The 8,072-nt window shown below is 50.3% G+C and overlaps 1 long non-coding RNA gene across 1 annotated transcript; it reads left to right on the plus strand.

The window, feature by feature from the left end:
- Positions 1-206: 206 nt before the first annotated feature.
- Positions 207-873, plus strand: LOC124970984 (uncharacterized). The gene is made up of 3 exons (XR_007106243.1): positions 207-297; positions 543-614; positions 789-873. It is a non-coding gene; the product is annotated as an uncharacterized LOC124970984 (long non-coding RNA).
- Positions 874-8,072: the final 7,199 nt, after the last annotated feature.

The raw sequence follows: 8,072 nt of genomic DNA on the forward strand, positions 1-8,072 counted from the left end.
TCTCAGGACGTCGTCAGCGTACACTCAGCCAGTTCACGGGGATGTCTGCTTCAGACTGAAGATTAAGGGACCTGTCTCCTGCTCCAGCTGTCCAGGCGTCTCATCCACGGCATCACTAGCATTTCCCAAGGCACGTCCAGAGGAACTCCAGTCCTGGTGAACATCAACAGGCAATGTGTGAGGGAAGACGAGGGCACTCCAGTAGAAATTTGGGAAATTCTTGATGAAACGTGTACTGAGATTTATGTGTGCATGTGTTCAGTGTGCTGATGTGCACCAGAATCCCCAAAGGCAGAGGTAATGTGAACCATTTCCTTTCTTAACTCAAATGCCTAGGCAGCTAGTATTGTGTCCGGGGTACTTTGGGAAATACCAAATTCAATCGCACCATTCTTGGAAGTGGAGGGTTCTTGTTGTTTGAAGTCCTGGTGTCTTAGTGCTGATGCAGAAAGTCTCTTAGTCCGGGGGTTTCCATGTTGGTGTTTGGAAGGTCTTTCCAGTGGATTTCTCCCTAGGCAGCGAGTGGATTTTCTATTTCTCAGGTGGTATGCGAGCCTTCATATGTGAGGTTGTGATACATGGAGCCATATTCCCCAGCAAGAGACATAGCCAAGGTGAGGCAAAGATGTCAGAGCCCAGAACCTTTCCCCAAAACTGGTACATGTATTAGTGTTCAATGCTGTGCAACAAATTACCCACTTAATAGCATCAAATGACACCTTTTATTATCTCAGTTTCTGTACATCAGAGCCTGGCTTAACTGAGTTCTCTGCTTTTCTTCAATCCAGGTACTGGCTATGGCCGAGGTCTCATTAGAGGCCCAATATGAAAAGAACTGGCTCTGAACTATGCAGGTTATTGTCAGTTTAGCCATTTCCCCTCATCCATGGTTTTATTTACCTGTGGTCAACTGTGGCCTGCAAATATTAAATGGAAAATTCTAGAAATAAACAATTGGGTTTTAATCATGTGTTGGTCTGAGTAGTGTGATGACATATTGCACCATCCTCTTCCGTCTTTCCCGAGACTTGAATCATCTCTTTGGAGTATCCACGCTGTGTATGCTACCTGCCTGATGGTAAATCAATAACCATCCAGCTGTCAGAGTGACTGTCATGGTGTCCCAGTACTTGTGTTTGAGTAACATTTATCTTACTTACTATTGTTCCAAACATCACAAAAGTCACAGTGCTGGCGATTTCATTGCAGTATATTCCTATAATCGTCCTCTTTGATTACCAGTTTTGTTGATCTCTGATTGTGCTTTAGATTAAACTTTCTCGTAGGCATGCATGTAGGAAAATCACAGCACACGGATTTTGGTGCTGTCCATGGTTGCAGGCGTCCACTGGGGTCTTGGGACATATCTTGCACTGAGCGGGGACCTCTGTGTCCCTTTCCTGCAGCTGTAGAATCATGGCAGCGTGCTGCTTCACAGCCAGCAGGAGATGTCTCCATGCCATTAAGACAGATTCTCACATAATGACGTGCTCACAGGAGCAAAACCCCGTGGCGTTTTCTGCATCCTTTTGGTTAGAAGCCAGCCACAGGCCCTGGATTTGATCAAAGGGAGGGGACTGCATGAGCTGTGGATCCTTGGGGTCTCCTTGGGGTGTGTCTGCTGCAGTACACTTTCTAAAATTCTGGATGACGCCTTGTTTTCTTTGGCAGAATTGAAGTCTGAGCAGTCCACTTATTTCTTTATATAATTCGCATCCACTGGTTGTATGCCAGATTTCTTTCTGCATCTCTCTCATCTCTTCCACCAGATTCTAAAGCTTATGGCAGGGATAGCCTCTCTTGTCTTCTTCAGAGCTGTCCCGCGACCTCAGAGGAGGCTCTCACCAGCACACTGCACACACAGGTGGAGTTCTGGCCCACGACAGGCTTCCCTGCCCAGCCGGGGCGTGCGACACCTCCCAGAGGGTCTCGTGGAGGGCCCTGCTTCAAGCCCTCAGTGTCCCGCGTGCCCTGGCTACAGTTAATGCCTCACCTTTGCCTCCCGGCCCTGCAGGCTGCCCTGCCCTGGCCCCACCACAGGGCTTCATCCTGCCCAGCTCCTCCTCCCCAGAGCTTCCCATCTGCAGCTCCTCAGCCAGAGCACTGGTCCTCCAGGTCCTGTCGCCCGGGACTCCTCCTCACCACGAGGGATCCAAACCCAAGTCCACAGCCCTAAGAGGTCCTCCCCGCCCACCCTACCTGTGACCTTCATCACCCTGATTTACTTTCTGTGTGATTATGGCCACTTTGGAGATGCCAGAAACACTTTGTGTGCACGGTGATCATGGTTGGCCTCTCCTGGCCAGGAGGCCGGCTTCTCAGCGGCAGGAACTTTGGTCATTTCCCAAGGTACCCTCCATTCCTAGAGCACGGCATGCTTGCGGAACGAAGGAGCGTCAGGGGCACAGATTCACGTCGCACACATTGTACATCATGTAAAAAGCACAGCTCTTGACACAGCTTGACCCAGACAGGAATATAAGCACAGGGTAGTATAAAAATAGTAATAGAGTTATGTGCAGGGTTAGTAAAACTGGGGTTCTAGCCAGAACTCTGAACTCTTTCTCCTTAGTCACTTGACTTTTCTTGTTTATTAGCAGTAGGTTCTTACAGGAAAGGGAGAGTCCTGGCAGACAGAGTGTAATGTATTACTTGGCACACAATAAAAATAAATTGAATTGAAATACTGGCAAAGTCTGATGATAATGTTATTGGAAATTCATGAGGCAAAAAAGAAACAGGAAACATCTCCATTAAATCAACTGTATTAACATGATTTCTATTGGTGCAAATTCATTTAAATTACTATAGATTAATCTGTAATTGTTTTACTAATTTTTTGAAATAAATTGAACCCCTCATTTGGGATATTTAGAAAAACAGTTTAAAAGATCATTTTATTTTACTTTTCTGAAGGATTGGAACAGCTGGTTTCTACTGTACTGTGCGATTTTAAGAAGTGGAAGATGGAAAAATGACTATTTTTTTCAAGACACGTATTTGCCACTTGGTTTGAAAGCAAGGGCTGGGACCAGGTCTGCGGGGCGGGAGGGGCAGGCTCCAGAACTCCTGGTCAGGCACTGCCATCTGCTGGCAGGTTTCCAAAGTGCAACCTCGGTTCACTGCCTGTCAAATTCCCAGATTCAATTTTATGTTAAGTCTGGAATTTGGATTAGAGTTGTTTGAATATTAATTATGTGTAATGAGCTATCAACACAATGAAATGACTACTCTCCCAATTGTGTGGCAGAAAGACCAATTTCAGAATTTTGAGAACTTCCCCGTTGAAATGATTATCTCTAGGTTAACCATCTGCACGGGGTTAAAATGAGCTACTTAGCAGGTCCGGAGCCCGGCCTCTCCAGCGTGGACCACGTCAGGGCTGAGTCAGCTTCACGGTCTTGGTCCAGTGCCCATCACAGCACTCCCTCCTCATTCCACGTGACGAGACAGTGGAGACGGACAGGTCTACACGTGAGACCTGCCCCACTGGGGCTGATGTGAGCCCACTGCCGACCAGAGCCATCGGCATGTGCTGCTCTGTGTTGGGCCCACACAGCCATCAGCAGCTCGGGGCTTTGCTCATGGTCAGGCGGAGGGAGCGGTAGGGGTCAACGGCAGAGGGAGCGGGAATTGCTGTCCTGGTGTGCAGCCCATGGAGGCCGAGCCGGGACACACAGGACCCTGCAGGACCCTATGCACCCCAGCCGACGGGTTGCCTGAGTTTTCTGGACTGGACTTGTGCTTTCCGACCTTTGCTGCGTCGTCGACCAAAGGCACTTCCCCCAAGGCTAGCGTTTCGCTGACAGTCGCGATGACCTTCTCACAGCCGACATTCTGCAGTCTTCTCATGCCTGTGTTTTCTAGCTCAGTCCTAGTGTTCTTGGGACCGCACTGACCGTCAGCTCTTGAGAAACCGTAGGCAGTTTGAAGCAGTCTCTGTGGCGGAACAGATGCAGTTTGACCAACCCGACCCATCAGCTGTGACTGCTGCTGGTGTCTCTCTGAGCACCGTTCCTCACTCAGAATTTCTTTACGTAAGTTCACGTATAACTTCGTGTGTGGACTTGTGGGGCTCCTGAAAGTGCATGGCTTGTGTGCCGATCACGGCATTTTAGACATTTTTGTTTCCAAACCTTCCACTGCATTTTGCAGGTGGCTATAACTTCTCCCGTCCCCTAGAACAGATGAGACCCTCTGCGGTCCTGCATTAGATGGAGATTCCAGGGGCACACAGTTTCCAGGGCTTCGTGGGGATGGATTATGGTGGTAAAGTCACAGGCGAACACCTGGTGTGGGTGAATGTGGGCTTCCAGCTGGACCAGAGCAAGTCAAACTTCCCGAACGCCAGACACAGAGCACTCGCAGGGGGACGGACGTGCTGCGGTGAGTGGATCACAGGGTGGCTGCAGCTGGTGACCCAGTGACCGCTCTGATGATGCTATGGCCACCATCGTGACTGGCCTGTTCTGCCTGAAGGGAACTGAGCTGTGACCTTCCAGGAGGTCAGAGGTTCACCCACAGCCCTCAATGGCTGGCAGAGTACAATGCTTCTGTGTCCCATGCGGAGCTGCAGACACCCCCAGGGCTGTGGAGAGCATCTTCATTACCTGATGGGTGAAGTGCTCAAGGAAAAGAGGCAGATGCTTAATGAGCGCTGGTTCCCAATCACTGTTGAATGAGGAAAAAGAATGGAGTAAAAGAAAGTCTGTGTCCACTTTTACTTGATGGCTGATGTCACTCAAAATTGTATCCTGTTAGTCAGAGCAAGCAGGGGTTAGAGAGGGGAAGGCGCCTTGGAAGTCTGAAAGTCTTTATTATTTTTTTTTTTAATTTTTAAAATACATCATTTTTTAGTTGTCGATGGATCTTTTCTTTCTTTATTTGTATGTGGTGCTGAGAATCGAACCCAGTGTCTTACACAAGCTACGTAAGTGCTCTACCACTGAGCCACAACCCCAGCCCGAAAGTCTTTATTCTGAACTTCCCTTCCTGGGTGAATCTTTGCTGCTGTTGCTCTTTTTAGGTACGTGTGACAGTTGAGTGTACTGTGACAGGTTGTACGTACATGGGGTCCAACTGCCCATTCTTGTGGTGGTCCCTGATGTACATAAGGGGATCTTACTTTGGAAAAAAGTTTCTAATCAGATTTAGGCTGAACAAAGCAAAGCAAAACAAAACCACTCAAAACTGTTGCCTCAGTTAAAAAGAGCACCTTCATGATGTTAAGAACATTCAGCTGGCTAGGCTACAAATTAACTCAATTTTTGCTCTTTCTATGGCTTGCCAAAGTAGATATGTTTTCAAAAGTTGTTTTTGTATTAGCATAAATTCTAGAAAATCTTAAAAAATATGACAGTAAAAATAAGAGAATTTTAAAAAATGACCCATAATCCCAAAACCTAGAGACACCTTCAAATTTTTAGCACATTTCCCTTCCTGTGCTCATGATGAGTATTCGTAGGGCCGGGCTTACTGCTCCAGATGTTCATGGAACTGGGTAGGCCTGCTGGGTTCTGCAGACACAGCACCTTGCACTGTGTCTAGCACATTCGGGCTACCTCCTCTCCAAAATGTTTCCTGATTTAATGAGTCCTTAATCCCATGTATGTGTGAGGCTGTAAATCATACAAAAATAGCACACTGTTGAGAACTTAAACATCACAAAGTTACCTTTTATAGTGCTCATGTGTCAGGTTAGGTCATGTGAAATCGCCCACATGAAGTGATTTTTACCTAAAAGGTGGCAGTTTGATTACAGCCTCTTTTACGTCACAGCTTCATTAGGACTGCGAGCGAATCTTGTTCCTCTTACACTCCTGCAGAGCCTCAGCATGGCTTTGTAGAAGGAAAGGCTTAAACGTCAAACCCTGCCTCATACTTCTGTGTACATGCACTCTGGGGCTCCCCCAGCCTCACACCAAGCCAGGGGCTCCACAAAGTCTTTTATTAGCTTTCCTTATTCTTTAAAAAAAAAAAAAAAATCTCATTTCTGCATTGCTGTTGGGAATGTGAAATGGAGCAGCCACTGTGGAAAGCAGTCAGTCTGGCATTAAACTCAGAAGTGGCACATGTGCCGGAGAGTCCCCTCCTGGGGAGACACGCGGAACAGTTGGAAAGAGGTGTGCAAGCCCTCGTGGGTGGCTCCCCACGGCACTATTCACAGGGGCAAGGCCAGTGCCCACCACGATGAGTGGATCAGCGAGCGAGGGCTGTTTCTCAGACACGGACAGGAAGGCAGAGCGGACCCAGGGTGAACCTCGGAAGCACTGTGCTTCACCAGGAAGCCAGACATGAAAGACCGCACGGTGCTCCATCCCACTCATAAGAGTCCACAACCGACAGATCCACAGCGACGGGGGGAGAGTGGTTGCCAGGGCCTGGGGCAACAGGGTCTGTCACGTTACTGTTTATTGGGTACCGTTTCCTTTGGGAGTGATGAGAATGTTCTGGAACTGGGCGGAACAATGGCGGCAGACACTGAATGTGCTCAGTGTCACCAATGGTTAACTTTATGTCATGTGTATTGTGCTGCAGCAGGAAACACCACCAAAGGAAATCCACGTTTTGTTACCTAAATGAGTCAGGATCTTTTTTGTTTTGTTTTCAAGGGACTAAAGAACATAAAACTGGCTTTAAATGGGAGGGTGGGGAGAAAAGTCATTCTCTCACAAAACAGAGAAGCCCAAGGGTGGAGCTAGCTGACCTTGGGGATGGATGTCAGACTCGGATCTGGCTGTCAAATCCTCCTGGCCTCCCTCTCTCTTCTCTGCCCCCGCCCCACTCAGAAGGGCACGTGATGACCAGAAAACAGCAAAGCCGACCTAACCGCAGAGGCCGGCGTGGTGGGACTGGTAACAGGAGCGTTTCCTGTTGCTTAAGGGGCGACAGATGGCCTACCCGGCATGGTGAGGATGGAAGGGCTCCTCAGATGTCCAGGGTCCTTGATTCCCAGCCCACGTCTCCCTGTGAAACCCAGGCCCCACCTGACCTGGCCAGCCTTGGCCACAGGAGCTGTGTGCCCCCTTCTCTTTCTTTGCACAGCTGGTGTCTGACCGCTGGTCTGCGTGGCTCCGTGGATGGACCCTCCCGTGGGTCCTCGTCACCAGCAGGTCCCGTCTGTCGTGAAGGTGCTGCAGTCCAGGGCTCCCGCCAACCTGGGCACATGGTGGCCACAGGTGCATGTGAGTGAGGACTGGTACCCCACTGCCTCCTCTCTGCTAAAGCCCCGGGACCTTCCAGTGCCTTGGGGTGGAGGCTGCAGTGAATGGGCCCCCGGCCACCTCGCAGGACTGGGGACACACCCCTCGTCACTCTCATCCCTCCTTCACCACGAACCTGAGACACCTTATTCATGCTGGGGTGGCAGTGGCAGAGTTCGAGGGAGCCAGGACGGGCAGAGGCCAGGCAGGTCAGGTGAGTGTCTGGGAGCCCAGGGTCCTGCTCCATCGTGAGGCTGTGGGACACCAGCTCTCGTGGCTGGCCCAGACCCTGATTGGGCTACAGGTGCCTCACTGTGGCCTCAGGATGACACCTGTTAACCCTGTGGTCTCCGTCCACAGCATGGCTGCTGGTGGGCCCCAGAGGGCTGTGGGTTTCCTTCCCCCAGAGCCTCTGGGGTCTTCCACCCCCAACCCTCGGGGCCCTTTCCTGATGCAGACTTTGATGGCGGGCCACCCCGGTCCATTCTGACATGTTATTCCAATCTGAGACTCAGAGAAGAAGTGTGATCGGGCATCTTTGCTTCTGGAAGGTTCCTGGGCTCCTTCCCCAGGGCTCTGAGAAGTCCAGGGCCGGCCTCTGCTGGGCTAGGGCGGCTGGTGCAGCAGGGCTTTGCTGCACGCACTCAGCAGGGGCACGAGGTGGCGCTGTTTTCCCTGAGAGCATCTCAGTCACGGTTCAGGAGCTGAGACCCGAGGCTGAGGAGCCCAGCCTCCACGTGGCCCCAGAGGTGTGAGCTTCCTCATGGGCTGGCGCCGACTGACGGCCTTTGGGACAGTCGAGATTCAGAAGGGGCTTCCTGGGTGACTTACAAGGAAGAGTTTATTAACTGAGGATTCCAGTGGCCAGAG

The sequence above is a fragment of the Sciurus carolinensis genome, chromosome 19 (genome assembly GCF_902686445.1).
Source record: "Sciurus carolinensis chromosome 19, mSciCar1.2, whole genome shotgun sequence".
NCBI classification, from domain to species: Eukaryota; Metazoa; Chordata; class Mammalia; order Rodentia; family Sciuridae; genus Sciurus; species Sciurus carolinensis.